Source organism: Saccopteryx bilineata, chromosome 1 (assembly GCF_036850765.1).
Source record: "Saccopteryx bilineata isolate mSacBil1 chromosome 1, mSacBil1_pri_phased_curated, whole genome shotgun sequence".
Taxonomy (NCBI): Eukaryota; Metazoa; Chordata; class Mammalia; order Chiroptera; family Emballonuridae; genus Saccopteryx; species Saccopteryx bilineata.
The window spans coordinates 315572299-315588844 of NC_089490.1; positions in this window are offsets into that span (position 1 = coordinate 315572299).

Sequence of the window (16546 nt, forward strand, 5' to 3'; positions counted from 1 at the left end):
ATATGAGCAAACAGAACCATTTACTATATAATATCACATTACAAATCAACACATCTTGATCATGTGAAGTTCATGTCAGGATTACAAGATTGGCCCAATACATATTTAGAAACCCACTAATATACTTCTAAAGTTAAAAGTAATAAAATAACCATATTAAAACCCATTCTTGATTAATAATAAACATTTCTTTATATAATGGTGAAACACAGAAATGTCTCCTAAAGTCAAGAAATAAGACAAAGATATTTGATAACATTATTTTTTAAGACACTTTAGCCAAAGCAATTAGTCAAGAGAAAACAATTTGAGCATTTGCATTAGAAAGGAAGTGATAAAACTTTCTCTTGCAGGTGTTATAATCCTATACCTAGCAAACCTAAGAGACTTACCAGAAAGAAGAAATAGAAACAGAAAATAGTGTGATGATAACCAGAGAGTAAGGAGGTGGAGAATAGGTGGAGTGTGCGAGGAGGGATGGGGAATGGGAACAGAAAAACACTTTGCTTGGGGCACTTGGGGCATGATACAGTGTACAGATAATATTTTAGTTGTACACCTGGAATCTGTATGATTTTGCCAACCAGTGTCATTCTAATAAATTTAGTTAATAAAAAAAAATGCAAGTCTGTTCTAATTGTTAGTAAGTTCTTTACATTTAGAAAAAATTATGTCTCCCTAACAATCAGCAATAGTTTTCACTTGGTTCTGTGAAACCATTTGAATGTCAGAATCTTCGTTTGCATGATAGTTCCTTAAGAATTTTAAACACAAAACAAAACAACAACAAATAAAACCTTTCACCATTCCCCAAACTCTGTTCTTTTGCAAGAATGCCAGAATCTTTCAAATAGTCCTTACATGGTTATGAGTCTCCTCTTTTTTTTCCTTTTTTATGGCTCCTTCTTAAATTATTGCTACCAGACTGGAATAACATTTAGCAAGTGAGTTGCTCAGCATGAAGTAAGAACTAGTCTATTATGGCTCCACTGATTCTGAGAATAAATTTATAACATCATTCAAATTGTGACACTTTTAAGAGTAAAAGGAATGTTATTGTAATTACACTGAGACAACAAGAACAAAATGAGTCCATCCTTTTCAAACAGGGACCTATGACTCCTCCTATATTAACCTACATTCTATATTTTTGTTAATGTAATTGTTCATTAGACTTCTCATTTCATGGAAAGTACAGTATTGTAAGCTAAAAAAAAATTCCATTGGCATATTTTGTACTGAAAACAGTGGGTGACCTTGAATAAATTCTATTCATCTAAGCCTCAGTTTTCTTATCTATAGAAACTGAAATAAATAAATTTTAAAGCATTTGTAAAAAAAAGTAGAAACTTTATATGAAAAATTATACTGTCACCATTATTGAGGGCCTTCAAGTGACAGGCCCTTTACATTCATTACTCCCGTCCTCACAAGGGCACTGTAGGAGATTTACAATGAAGCAACTATGAGGTTCAGAGATAAAAGCTGACTGCCTAAGCTATATCATTTCTGGAAAGTAGTGAGAATAAGCTATGCCTGAATTTTTGTATCTTTTAAAAAACTTTTGAATAACTCATATTCAAAAATAATAGAGAATAATATAGTAAGCATTCATGCATTGACCATCTATAAAAATCATATTTTGCTATGATTACCTTAGTTATATGTTTTATAGAAACAAGCACATACTATAGACACATGTGAAATCCCTCTGAATTTTCAAAAAAAATTTTTAGTTATTCATTTTAGAGAGGGGAAAGGAGAAAGAAAAAGAGGGGTGGGGAGAAGCAGGAAGCATCAACTCCCACATGTGCCTTGACGAGGCAAACCCAGGGTTTTGAACCAGCAACCTCAGTACTCCAGGTTAACACTTTATCCCCAGCACCACCACAGGTCAGGCTGAATTTTTCTAAAATTATATTTATTACCACCTCCCCTAAAAATAAACACCAGCCTTTGTTATTTACTTGTTCCATAAACCACTATTTAATGTCATTTGTTTTTTGTTACATTATATGAGTGAACTGCACTTTATTTTATTTTATTTATTTTTTTTTTTTTTCATTTTTCTGAAGCCGGAAACAAGGAGAGACAGTCAGACAGACTCCCGCATGCGCCCAACCGGGATCCACCCGGCACGCCCACCAGGGGGCGACGCTCTGCCCACCAGGGGGTGATGCTCTGCCCATCCTGGGCGTCGCCATGTTGCGACCAGAGCCACTCTAGCGCCTGAGGCAGAGGCCACAGAGCCATCCCCAGCGCCCGGGCCATCTTTGCTCCAATGGAGCCTTGGCTGTGGGAGGGGAAGGGAGAGACAGAGAGGAAAGCGTGGCGGAGGGGTGGAGAAGCAAATGGGCGCTTCTCCTGTGTGCCCTGGCCGGGAATCGAACCCGGGTCCTCCGCACGCTAGGCCGACGCTCTACCGCTGAGCCAACCGGCCAGGGCGAGTGAACTGCACTTTATACATTCTTTAGCAATTTGCATTTTTTTTAAAGATTTTTTTATTCATTCAATTTTCAGAGAGGAGAGAGAGAGAGAAAGAGAGAAAGAGAGAAAGAGAGAGAGAAGGAGGGGAGGAGCAGGAAGCATCAACTCCCATATGTGCCTTGACCAGGCAAGCCCAGGGTATCGAACAGGTGACCTCAGTGTTCCAGGTCGACGCTTTATCCCACTGTGCCACCACAGGTCAGGCTACATTTTTCTTTAATTTATACTTTTATGTTTATCTACTTGATACATGAAACTCTAATCTCATATTTTCTATATTGCTCTATTCTCTTATTGAAGATTTAAGCTGCTTCTAGTATTAAATAGTTGAGCAACAGTGAGGTAAATACCCCTGTACATGTCTCCTTCTACCTATCAGCTGCAATCTCTGAGCCAGCAACTTCCCTACTCTGTCACAGACCTGAGTCTGAAACTTCTGCCCATTTCCCTAGTCCTAGGTAAAAATAGCCACTGGGCAGGGAATCTCTGGTGAGTGTTGCTCCGGTCATGTTCACCCCCATCCACCATCGTCATGCCATAATCTGTGCTATTAATTAAAAAAGAAAATGCCTCAGATTGAAGAGAGGTCATTCCAAATACACACTGAAGCATACACAGACATTAATTGCATGCACACTTTTCCCTTACTAGTTTCTGCAATTCTTTCTGTTTCTACTTGGTCATTAAGAAATAGGTAAATTATTTGATTGGTGGAATATTCAACTTGAAAAATAACAAGCTTCTATAAAATAAATTATCTTAAAATTCAATACAACAATTTATAAAGATTTCCTTTTCTATTCATCGCCTGAGCTCTAATGAAATGCTACAATGAATATTTTTATTTATTTATGTTCCTAATATTTCATACTCCTTGAACATATTTCAGAATATTCAGAATATGACAGGCACATTAATTACAAAGTTAGAGAACATTTTCTGCATACTGATACTTTAAAAGGATTTTACATCATGAAATGCATATAATTAGCTCTGTAATGGAAAGAATAAGAATTAAATTATTATTTTAAAAAGACTACTGAACCAAATATTGCTATATAATTTTCTTGAAATGTCAGTCAGCCATGGAATAGAAAGTCTAGAGATAAGTAGATCAAATAAAAAACAAAATACCTTGTAAAAATTCTATGTATAATGGTTTTGTTATTACTTCATTTATTATGCCATGACTGCTGAAAGTTTGAGATGAGCTTTGATGCCTAATTGTCTGCAGTTTAACATCTCCCCAATTAGACGGAGTATAAGGCTGACAAATGGTAGTAGATACTCAACAGAGGTGTAATGAGAATGACAAAAAAAAATTAGTGATAAGACTTCAAAAGAAAATAAAGCTGAGGTGAGGTTTTGGATCTTTGGAAGGGGATTAAAGATGTGTGAGCTAAATACATGGCCTAGCAGAAGACATGCCTATTTTTGCTACTCATTACAATGTTCTGTCACACATTGGACCGTTAATCATTCAAAATAAACATAGCTGTTCATGATTTTGTAATCAGATCATAATCCTGTTTCATGTCTGCCTCTCATTCTATTTCTCATTCCCTAAAGGAACTTGAGAGAGTTTGGATATTTAGACCACTTTAGGATACTGGTTATTTGAAAGGGCTGTATGCTGACATGTAGGGTTTTCGTTACAGAGAATTAGTGGTGGAGGCGGTGGTGAAAGGAAAAGAGGAGTTTACTGTGTAGTGTGTTAATTCATGTTGGTTTCCTGCTGGTAGATGATGATAGGCCTGGATGAACGGATATATTCCATACAGTGCTCCACAAGAGTAACACATGAAGAAACTCCTATTATGACACCAAAATAAAGATGTGAAAGACTTGAAATAGAAGAATAAAAAAATATTTGCTGATTCTGTTCTTTTTACAAACACAGGCTCTTTAAAGCACGTTGGTTTAATGGTGAATAAGAGCACGAGCAGTGAAAGAAATAAAATAGAAGAGAAAATGACCTGATTTAAGAGCATCCTGGGTTTTAACCCTACTTCTTCCTTCACATATAAATGTAATTTTGTAACAAGTCACTTCTTAGGGTCAACTTCCTTAATCTGAAATATAAAGCTGCTATAAGAGTTTCTTTGCTCAGAAACTCTAACATTGTAAGCCCCTGATATGTCTTCCTGTTTGGTCTCAAGAGTTTGTACATAGGACATTTGATGTAACTCACATATTTTATGCTTTAACTGGGAAAGGATAAGGAACAACCAAATAGAAAAAATTTACCTGCAACAGGCTAATAACGAATGAACAGTGCAGAGACAGCCACATTTTTATATCTACTTCTCTGACCTCAGTAACTTTGAGTTTCTCACTTTCTGTCTAGTTCATGTAGGGGAAGAAATAGGCCTAATATTTTATTTAAATCCTAATCAACCTAATAAAAGATGGTATTTAGATTTGCCCTTATCACACAACCTTTCTTTTAGTAAAATCTCAAGAAATTTTGGGAGAAATATTTTAGTGGTGATCTATTTAAGTTTTGAACATAATAAGTTTAGTATTTTAGTGGTTTTATGAATGTAACCAAACAAGATAAGAAAATGAAAAAGAGATTGATGGTTTGGAAATTTTAATGCTAAAACACTTCCAGTAAAATAGTCTTTTCTGAAAATCTCATTTATACAGACCAAAAGGCTGTAACCCATGTAAAACAAAAATATATATGTATACGGCCAGGGCACACAGGAGAAGCGTCCATTTGCTTCTCCACCCCTCCACCACGCTTTCCTCTCTGTCTCTCTCGTCCCCTCCCGCAGCCAAGGCTCCATTGGAGCAAAGATGGCCCAGGCGCTGAGGATGGCTCTGTGGCCTCTGCCTCAGGCGCTAGAGTGGCTCTGGTCGCAATATGGCGACGCCCAGGATGGGCAGAGCATCGCCCCCTGGTGGGCAGAGCGTAGCCCCTGGTGGGCGTGCCGGGTGGATCCCGGTCGGGCGCATGCGGGAGTCTGACTGTCTCTCCCTGTTTCCGGCTTCAGAAAAATGAAAAAAAATATATATATATGTATATAAAATATTTTATGTACATATGTGTGTGTGTGTGTGTGTGTGTGTGTGTGTATATATATACTCAAATTGAGAGAGCTTTAGGTTTTTTTGTTTCTTTTGTTTTTTATTTATTTTAGAGAGAGGAGATAGAGAGAGAGAAAGGGGGAGAAGAAGAAAGCATCAACTTCCACATGTGCCTTGACTAGGCAAGCCTGGGGTTGTTAACCAGCGACCTCACCATTTCAGATGAATGCTTTACCCATTGCGCCACCACAGGTCAGGCGAGAGCTTTAGGTTTTAATAGAAAATCATCACATTTCAAATTAAATTACAATATATGTTTTTGAAATGCTTTTTATGCTCTTCAAATTTTATTATAATTTTATTACTATAACCTTTGTTTGCTAATTAATTATTGCCCAACTAGTAAATGAAGCAACAGTGAAAAATATGTACAATGACCATTGTGTCATCATAAAAGTTAGACTGGAAATGATCATCCATATTATCCTTCTTTATTTCAAGATTATTTTTTAAATATAAAACTTCATATATAGATGCTCATGAAGAAAAGAATAAACAGGATTTTGAAAAAAAGAAATAACATTTCTCTTAAATGAGCTCAAGTTTAAGAAGTCAACATAGTGAGTACCACACAGTACATAGAACACTGGACCACAAACCACAGGACTGAAGCTCTGGGGTTAGGATAGTCATTTGATAGCGTGATGGCCTTATGAAATTTCTGCAACTTCTCACTGTTATCTACATATTAGAGGCAATTTAGCACCTTACAGGCCTCACAAAGTCTTGTGAAGAAAAATGGGCTTCATAGCATTAAGAGAGTATCTCCAAAACAGTGCTTAGCAAACTGCATTATATTTACTTACCATATTTCCAATGTATAAGACACACCTTTTTTGAAAAATTTGGGATCTAAAAACTAGGTGCATGTTATACAGTGGTTGTAGATTTTTTTTACTTGCATTTCCTGCTTTTTCGTGTTTGTTGTCTTTATGCTTATTGTTCCTGGGTGAAAAGATCCTGAGATAATATCAAGATTGAGATCGTTGTCAAGTCATGTAAGAGCTGTGGTATTTCAAATGCCATAGATGGAACTGAGGATGAGACAATAGATGAAGACAGTGATGGTCATCAGACACAGATGAGGACAAGCTAATGGATTGGAGTTTTGACAGTGATAAGGAGTCACATGAATTTTATGATGAATAAAACTTGAGTTCAATAACTTTATGTAATACATTTTTTTTTCAAATTTTGGGCCCCCAAATTAAGGTGTGTCTTATACATGGAGCATCTTATACATGGGGAAATATGGTATATTCACTTACTTGCGTGCTTTCCTCATTAGGCTGAAAGTTTCTTGAGGTCTGGTATTATGTCTGGTGTTTCTTTATATCCCAATGCGTTGCCTAAAACACAGAAAGTTTAATAAATAGTTGTTGAATGGATAAGTACTTTAACCAAATGGATTCTAGATAACAGATTAATGAAATATTAAAATAATACAAAATGATCCTTCAAAATAAAAGTCACCACTGCTGAGATGAATGCTGGGTGGTCAGCCAGACTTCCTTACATAGAAAATTAATGAACCCCAAATTAGGGTTCCTTTTACCAAGTTTAATAAAATTAATCCTCCAAAAGTGGAAAATTAGCTTTACAATAACTTTTCAAAAAAAGTGCACATTAAAAAGAATTCTTAATAATGCAAATGATAACAAAGTGGAAGAGTTGATGCTTCTTTTAGTACTAAAATGAGATTTTTGTCAGCCACATAGTGAAATAAAAACAATACATATCTAACCACTTTAGAAAGAAGTTAAAAAAAGTTCCTAACATATCTAGGGTGCCACTAAACATATAAATTTATAGTCATTACTATGGATTATGTAACATTAATACATAAAACATTTATTTTAAAATATTGTTCATATCTTTTATATATTTTATGTCTTTATAATATATGTAATACATTGATACAATAGAAATTTTACAATAGTGGCATTAACATGATTTAGAGATAAATAAATGTTGGGACTGTGTGTAAAAGTTGTTTTTCCTTATAGAGTTAAAACTGTCAGCCCTCTAAGAAAAAAGTGACAATAATATCTAACATTTATTGGTCATACATTATGATACTATAAATTCCCCCAATATTTTTATTCTTATCTTTTATTTTTAAAATATGCAAAATTTGATACATCATAATCACATTTATACCAACCAGATAACTTATGAATTATAATAATAAAACTAACATTCATGAACTCACAACCACGACCTAAGAAAAGGGGTCTGACACATAACCTTTAAGCCACTGTTGCGCTTCTACTCCCTTTGTTTTAAACACAAGAGGTGATAGAAATCACGAAATTCACTGTTGATCATTTCTGAGCCCTCTTTAAGACACATAGGTATATATCCCTAAATACTGTTTTACTATAGTTTTTATGCTACATACTGTGTACAGGGGTCAATGACTTGTCTTTCATCACATAAACATGTGCTTCGCATTTATTTGCAGTGTTATACAATATGTGTGATTGTGTGTAGAAAGAGGGGCTATTTTCGTTCTTTTCTATTTCTATGTAAGAAATAAGTATGCTCAATTTTACATCATAATGCTGAAAATTTTTTTTTTTTCAAAATCGGTTAAACCAATGAACACACTAACAAATCAGGCGGTCCTTATTTTTGCTTATGATATAGGTTCTCATAATGTTCTTAATTTCACTTCTCTCTATACTAATGAGGTTAGGATCTTTTCCTATATGTCCCATTTGTTTACTATAAAATGTTTTAGAGAATCTTACTAACTTTAAACTTTTTATTGAATCAGTAATCATATTAATACTGTTTCTCCATCTCTTTCTCTCTCCTTCCCTCCTTTGCTTTTATTCATTTTATCAGTTTGATTTTTCTTTCTTATAAAACATTGATTTCAATTTTATTACTTTTAGTCTTTAACTTTATTATTTTCAGTCTTTTAATTTCTCACACTTACTATAAAAATGACAACCTAACAAAAAGAAAAGATGATATATTTTATGGTTCTATTTATATGAATATTCAGAGCAGGTAAATCTACTGAGACAGAAGTGGGTTGGTCATTTCCAGGTCTGGGTGGAGGGGAGACCGGGGAGCGGCTGCCTGGGCCAGTGTTGCTTTTGGTGCTAATGGCAAGGATCTGGAACCTGAGAGGAAAGTGGTTGCATCACACTGTGAACGTTCCTAAATGCCAGTAGAATGCTCACTTTATTTTTTTTTTCTCATTTTTCTGAAGCTGGAAACAGGGAGAGACAGTCAGACAGACTCCCGCATGCGCCCGACCGGGATCCACCGGGCACGCCCACCAGGGGCGACGCTCTGCCCACAAGGGGGCGATGCTCTGCCCATCCTGCGTGTCGCCATGTTGCGACCAGAGCCACTCTAGCGCCTGGGGCAGAGGCCACAGAGCCATCCCCAGCGCCTGGGCCATCTTTGCTCCAATGGAGCCTTGGCTGCGGGAGGGGAAGAGAGAGACAGAGAGGAAAGCGTGGCGGAGGGGTGGAGAAGCAAATGGACGCTTCTCCTGTGTGCCCTGGCCGGGAATCGAACCTGGGTCCTCCGCATGCTAGGCCGACGCTCTACCACTGAGCCAACCTGCCAGGGCAGAATGCTCACTTTAAAGTGATTAATTTTATGTTATACAAATTTCACCTCAATAAAAGTACCTTAATTGAACCATGAGTTCATTAATTTTTAATCTTTGGTTTCTAAAATAGTCATTAGTGTTACATATTTCTAAAAACTATGTTTGTTGTATTACATAAGTTTAAAACATATTTCAGTATCATACAGTTCTAAGTGTTTTTAAAGATTCAGTTATGAGTTATTATTTAACCCATGTATTTAACCACTAAAATGCTTTGCACACCTAAAATGCTCAGGGATGTGCATGCACTGACTCTTTAATTCCTGAGGGAACAACACTAAGAGAGAAGTGTCATTTTCCCTATCAATTGGTCTATATGAGAACCTCCCATCTATAAATGTTTAAAACCAGCCACTTTCCATCATTAAATCTCAGAGTTCTAGTGTACATATATATAGAAGTTATTGAAAGGCATTAATGAAAAGGAATATTATTGTGCAACCAGACTATTGTTTTGAAGGAATTTGCATTTTCCTGGCAAAAAATGTAGTCCCATCACTATAATATATCTTTTTAAATGCTATCAAAGATACCTAAAAAATATTTCTCAGTTATCTTCTTAGATCCTTTGGATTAATCTTTTATCTAAATAAGACTAAAATTTACCAAATGCAGTAGTGATTTGTAATAAGTATGCATATGTTATGTAATGGAGAAAAGACTTCAAAATGATTTTATACTCTGTAAACTAAACATTGAGTGTTATGGCTTAACTGTTAAAACACAAGACCCTTAATAACAGAAGTAAAACTGAAAAATCCCTTAATTTTCCCTTTCCTTCACATATACATTTTGCAGGACACTTTTTTTTCTTCTTAGCAGACAGGACCATGAGCTTTCAGGATTCCCCATGATGATTACCCAGAATTTAATCAATCTTTGACTCTCACCACAGATCTTTGCTACTGATGTTGCATGTGACTATGACTAAAGACAGTTTGATCCAAAGTTTGCCTTTCATTTTCCCTTTCTGATTACTGGTTCCATAAGTGCAAATTTTCTTTACCAGATCATTAATTTCAGTGGGAATGTTACAAAATACTGCAATCCATGGGTTACATAGACACACCAAGGCAGGATACAGAAGAAATTTTAGGAGGAAATTTATTAATTAAATGGCTAGCTACATGGGGCACAGTCCCAAATCATGTAGGCTCTCTTACAGTTCTGAACCTTCTTTTATACAAAATCAAGTACTGGTTGGGGTGGGCAAGGATGGGAAACATGGTACAATAGTCAATTCCTAACAAGCTTACAACATTTAGCTACAGGATCTATTAAAAGGAAAAAGCATTCTTATACATCAAGACTACAAGATAACACAGTAGTGATAATTGTTTTACATACCTAGCAAAGACATTCTCAAATCTTCTAGTATCTACCACCCATCCCTGTTGCCACAACAAAATGTTTAGCTTAGGATAAGGAGAGAAACTAAATGAAATTACCTTTGCTAAAAGTGTTGGGGTCAGTTAATTAGGAAACCTAATAAGCTAGTCTCTGCTTGTTTAGTTTACAAGTTTTATACATATAAAGAATTTCAAAAGGGATGATTATTAGAAAGCATATAAACTGTTACAGAATGCAGGTTTTTCAAGCAAGGGGAGTGGGCTCGTGATCCCTTTGTCTAGAGGTATACGTCACTCTTAGGACTCCAGGAGGGGAGGAAGAGTAAGAATCAGTATAGGAATTTTTAATTAAGATATGTAAACACTGTCTCCTAAAGGATCTTAAGGATAGAGAAAAGAAGTTTTCAGATAAGTTTTACCTTCTTTACTGTCTAGCAAGTAGTGGCCTCAGTCCTTCCAGAAAACTATAGTTAAACTATTATTAGTTACTAACTAACTTTTACCCCTTTAATCTCTTTCTCTAGGTTTTTTTTTCTTTTCAGAAAGGAGGGGTAAGGGGGCCTGACTCTTCCTTTTAAAATACTGTTAACATTTTTTGCAATTCCTTGGCACCTTATCACAGGAATAGCACAAACATTTGAAAGAACAGAGCTACCATAAGTAGTTAAATAAATGAATGATTTTTTTTTCTCTATAAGAAGTTTCTAAAGTATTGATGTTAACTTTAATTATGGAAATGGCACATTCCTAATCACATTAAACAATACTGGATTGTTCATCGAATGGGAAATGTATAAATTCCATATTAGGTTCAATCAGATCACACCAAGAAGAAAATCATAAAGATGATTTACTAAATATTATAGATTCAATGTTAGCCATACTCTACAAACTAACAAGATATATTCAAACAAAATAATTTAACAAAAGTTTTGAAAAGAATCGTTTGCTTTATTTATATCTGCTAATTTAATTAATTTATTTTTAGTCAGTTAAAAGTGTAATATTCTAATAGAAAAAACTATTGTGAAAATTGCATATTTAGAAATGAATTGTTATATGCAAATCTATAATTAGAGCTTGCTAGTCTGTAACATAATTTTAACTAATGATTAATATTGGTTTTGCTTCAAGAATAATCAATAAAGACACAGGTTGCACATTCAAGTCACTGTACTAAACATTGCATTGTTGAGTCAATTTTTATATTTATTTACAGAAAAAAATTCCTTACCTGGAAATATTTCCATACAATACCTTTTACATTTTCCAGAGCTTTCCATTTTGCAAACTTATTTATTCAAACTCATGTAATAAAGAACCATCATCTGCTATTGTTTGTTCATACTTGTTTCACTTGTTAATGCCTGTAGTTGAAGAGAAAATATTAATAGTGTATACACCAGCAAAAGACACAATATATATAGGTGGGTTTAATTTCATAGCCATGTACTTACAGAAGCAATTTTTAGAAATAAATATTTTTAAAATGAACCCCCAAATAAAAAGAACATTAAAGGGCTATCAGTTGTAAGATTTCAGAAAGTACTTTAGAAATAATCACACCAAAGTTCCTCAAGTTATGGATTGAAAACATCTTTTTCACATTATCGGTTTAGCCAGAGTTTGTAAAACTTATGCAATATTCATCCAGTTACTCCATTTTAGATAGAATCAGAAGTCTTCATTCAGATTTTTTTTTTTTTTTTTTTGTATTTTTCTGAAGCTGGAAACGGGGAGAGACAGTCAGACAGACTCCCGCATGCGCCCGAACGGGATCCACCCCCGGCACGCCCACCAGGGGCAACGCTCTGCCCACCAGGGGGCGATGCTCTGCCCCTCCGGGGCGGCAGGACCAGAGCCACTCTAGCGCCTGGGGCAGAGGCCAAGGAGCCATCCCCAGCGCCCGGGCCATCTTTGCTCCAATGGAGCCTCGGCTGCGGGAGGGGAAGAGAGAGACAGAGAGGAAGGAGGGGTGGGGGTGGAGAAGCAAATGGGCGCTTCTCCTATGTGCCCTGGCCGGGAATCGAACCCGGGTCCCCCGCACGCCAGGCCGACACTCTACCGCTGAGCCAACCGGCCAGGGCCTTCATTCAGACTTTTAAACTGTCTTCATTCTTACAAGTAAATAGCTCATTACAAAAATTTATTAGAGAGTTCTTTGAACTGGAATAGAGAGGTGGTGAACACCCATTACAGTGTTCAGAAGAGGTGTTGTAGAACTGTATAACAGAAACCTGTATAATTTTGTTAACCAGTGTCACCCCAATAAATTTAATTAAGAAATAAAAAAAGAAGCTCTTTGGTGCCAGTTCTAGGAAACAATGAGAAAAGTATGACACCTAGCCTTATGAAAAGCAGAATCCATCGTGTGCACACAAACACTTCCTGACACTATTATGTGATAAGTGCTCTAAAATTAGCTTGTACAAAGTTCTGTGAGAACATAATACATATTGTTCCCACTAGAAGGTAAACTTCATGAGGATTCACATATATTTGCGTTCAGGTATCCAACAGTGCCTGTTACGCACTTGTTACTCAATAAATATTTGGGCATTTAACAAATCTGGAGTTCCTCCTAGGTGAAACTTTATGTATGGTATAATAAATAATACACAAACAAATCTTGAGTTCACCAAATCCATTTTATATGTTTAAATAAGCCAAATTTTATAAAGTATATATAATTCTGTGACTTTGTTGAGATTATGAGCAATATGAGTATATTTTTAAAAAATACATGTTACTATTTTATCCTTCATAAAATCAAAATATTAGGATTTAGTTTTTTAAGAATTTTGGAAGCCTTTTAAAGCTTGATAAACTGTTTTGTTTTTTTCATCTGACTGAGAGATACACTGAGTAAGTTGTTACTAAGCATTCTGTTCCTTTTGACAAATGGAGGTTCCCTCAACTCAGTTTTCTCTAGAACTAGAAAGTTCATATATATAACTTTTTAAAGCATTCTTTTTTATTTTAACTGATTTTAGAGAGGAGGGAGAGAGAGAAAAAAAGAGAAAGCAAGGGGAAGGGAGGAGCAGGAAGCATCAATTCATAGTAGTTGCTTCTCATATGTCTTGACCGGACAAGCCTGGGGTTTCATACTGGTGACCTCAGCATTCTGGGTCAATGTTTTATCCTCTGCACCACCACAAATCTCAATGTAATTTTTAAGATCCTCATCTACCACCATATTCTCTAGAAAAATGTAACTCTCATGAGTAGCATAAATAATATTTATAAATATCAAGACTCAAGAAGGAAGTCTTATTTATAGATATTGATAAATCTCTCTCCCTTTCCAATATAATCTTTCCCTTTCCTTCCATTCCCCTTTTATTTTTGGTCTCAATTTAGAAAACACATCAAGACTTCTTCCTGCCAGACCAGGTAGTGGCACAGTGGATCAAGTATCAGCCTGGGATGCAGAGGACCCAGGTTCAAAACCTTGAGGTCGCTGGCTTGAATGTGGGCTCATCCAGTTTGAGCAAGGCTCACCAGCTTGAACCCAAAGGTCACTCAGTCTGCTGTAGCCCCTGGTCAAGGCACATATGAGAAAGCAATCAGTGAACAACTAAGGTACTGCAACGAATTGATGCTTCTCATCTCTCTCCCTTCCTGTCTGTCTGTCCCTATCTATCCCTCTCTCTGTCTCTCTCTCTCTTTGTCACAAAAAAAGACTTTTCCCAAGAGAAGTAGATGGTTTTCCCCAACAAACTCTCTGGGGTTCAATGCTTAAGAGGTGGAGGTATTCCTCAAGTATCATAATCATTCTCATTATAGCTTACTGTGTTTGCCCACTTACTATATTCTATGCATGTGCTAAGCATTTTGCATGGAATGTTACATTTAAATCTCATAACACCTCTTGGGTCCAATAAGTGAAATAATGTGTGCAAGTCAAAAGGCAAATATAAAGTAGAATTTAATATTCAAACTCTTCATCTTGGCTACAATGTCAGTTGTTTAATCCCTACATTATACTGGCTCTTTCTAAATTATGGACTCTAAATCACAAGGTTAAAAAAACACCAGGGATTGCCTTACCAGGTGGTGGTGCAGAGTATAGAGTGTTGACTTTGGATACTGAGTACTCAGGTTCAAAATCCTGTGGTCACTGGCTTGAGCCCAAAGGTAGCTGGCTTGAAGCCCAAGGTCTCTGGTTAGAGCCCAAAGGTCGCTGGCTTAAGCAAGGGGTCACTTGCTCTGTTATAGGCTCTGAGTCAGGACACATATAATAAAGCAATCAATGAACAATTAAAGTGCCACAACTATGAGTTGATGCTTCTCATCTCTCTCCCTTCCTGTCTGTCTCTCTCTCACACACACACAAAACAAAACAAAAAAGGGACTTATGGAATAAACATTAATTTATAACAATATTTACCTATTTATTCCAAATGCAATATCCCTCAGGAGTCTTAACATGAGTGATATTAACAGGAATGCAAGCACCTCAATTAGGCAATGCCATATGACTCTCTTCACTTCTTATCACTCATGTTGTTTGCTATGCTAAAGTGATTAGCACTTTCTTAAGAGGACTATATTAGTGAACATCATAATGAGAGAAGAGAAAAATCAACATAAAGTGTTCTAGCTACTGAATCTGACAATGTCCCTGAAAATTAAACTAATAAAATTTACCTCCAAGGTAAAAGTGATATAATGGTAAGATGCATTAAGTTAGATGGAGATTTCAGCCCAAAACCCTGCATTAGTATGTATTGTTTGAATACATAAAAATCCAATTTTGAAAGAAAATATGTCTCCTTTAAATTTACTCTGTAAATAAAATATATAATTCTTTTTTTTTTCATATACAGAGAGTCAAAGAGAGGGATAGATAGGGACAGACAGACAGGAATGGAGAAAGATGAGAAGCATCAATCATTAGTTTTTCATTATAATACTTAGTTGTTCATTGATTGGTTTCTTATATGTGCCTTGACCGTGGGGCTATAGCAGATCAAGTAACCTCTTGCTCAAGCCAGCGACCTTGGGTCCAAGCTGGTGAGCTTTTACTCAAACCAGATGAGCCCATGCTCAAACTGGCAACCTCGGGATCTCGAACCTGGGTCCTCTGCATCCTAGTCTGATGCTCTACCCACTGCGCCACTACTTGGTCAGGCAAAAATATAATTCTTAAGATAGAAAAAAATCATTAAATCTGCTTTGCCTTACTTGTATAGTATTAAGGCCAAATAAAATAAGTGTATCTGAATGTTGTTCACTTAATAAGTATTCCTTATAAAAACAATGTGTAGTGTTGAATGGCTGTAATATCAAAGTAATCATGTTTTTCAACTACCTACCTCATTTATGAGGTTGTTCCAAAGCATATTGCACAATGTTATCACAAACTAAGGACAAATGCTTCCCTTTCAATATTGTTTAAAAATTTTGAATAATTTATTTCAAGAACATTAATTTTTTTTCAATTAGCGCCCTTTTATTTTACACTATGCAATTGTGCCTCATTATACAAATCACATACAAATTATTACCCTATGAAATTGATACAGAATGAGATCAGATATATATTTTTGGTCTACCTATAAGAGCAATAGGACTATAACTTCCAGAATCATTACGCTAAAGGTATATAATCAAAGTAAATCAAAATGGAGGAATATACACCGGACCTGAAATCCAATATTGTAGGCAATCTGGGTTCAAGACCAGGTTTCATCATTTATTAGATCTGTAATTATGAGTATGTCAACTTTCCTCATGGCATTCTACAATAGAATAAATAGATTAGCTTGCTGGTCTCTTTCAACACTAGAATTCTACAAACTGAATATTTAGGGCTTGTATAGTTGAGTTTTATATATTAAGCTATAACCCAATTCTATCTGCTATGACATATTCTCTAAGTATGCTGTGTGTTCAGTAAACAAGACTATAACTGTGAAATCTACATGGAAATCAGATTTGTGAGCCAAACACTTAGCTTGCAGAACTACATCATTCAGCA